We start from the raw sequence: 723 nt of genomic DNA, 5'->3' as shown, positions 1-723 counted from the left end.
TTTAGACAAAAAGGTTCTTCTATGGCATCATGAAGCACCTTTAGTTTTAAGAGTGTACGTATGTTTTGTCCTTAAGCAAGGGGGTTTCCATATTTAATACTGTTCCTGAAGGAAAAGGGAAGCAGTTGTGCTGTTCTGTATCTCATATTGCACTGTGAAGGACCTCTCTTATGCAGGACCTGTGTTTTGAACTGAATCATGTGCCGCATATTCAAATCCCTGCATTTACTATTCCCCCCATTTCTCTGCTGTTGAGCATGTGAGTGAATTGAAAAGATCTTGTTTGGAGATGGTGCTTTATAGCATTGGTCTGGGCTCTCAACCTTTTGTGCTCTAGATCAAATAATGAAAGAGGTGCTGCACTTCAACGGGGCAATTCATCCTCACAGAAAGAGATTAATTAATGGATCAAATCTCTGCTTTTTGCTCTCAGAGCTTTCATCTTTGCCCCTACCTATTTATTGTCAAGTTACAAAACAGAGTGAGATATATCAAGCCTCAAACGCAATTATCCACGTCTTTGAGAAGGTTTTATTAAAATGCTAATTTATTGAATGTGCCATAACAAGGAACGTACATCAAATAGTAAATGTTGAAACATTGATCAACCACTTTTACTTTTTTATTTGACTGTTATTTAACCTTTTATGATATTTTTATAATTTTAAGAATGACAATTTGTTGAGTTGTGTGTTTAGTTTAGTTGTGTTTGGTGTTTTGTTT

This window comes from Sinocyclocheilus grahami, unplaced genomic scaffold, assembly GCF_001515645.1.
Source record: "Sinocyclocheilus grahami isolate Dianchi unplaced genomic scaffold, SAMN03320097.WGS_v1.1 scaffold7897.1, whole genome shotgun sequence".
Lineage (NCBI taxonomy): Eukaryota > Metazoa > Chordata > Actinopteri > Cypriniformes > Cyprinidae > Sinocyclocheilus > Sinocyclocheilus grahami.
The sequence above is the reverse complement of the archived record's forward strand: the minus strand, read 5'-3'. Positions refer to the sequence as shown.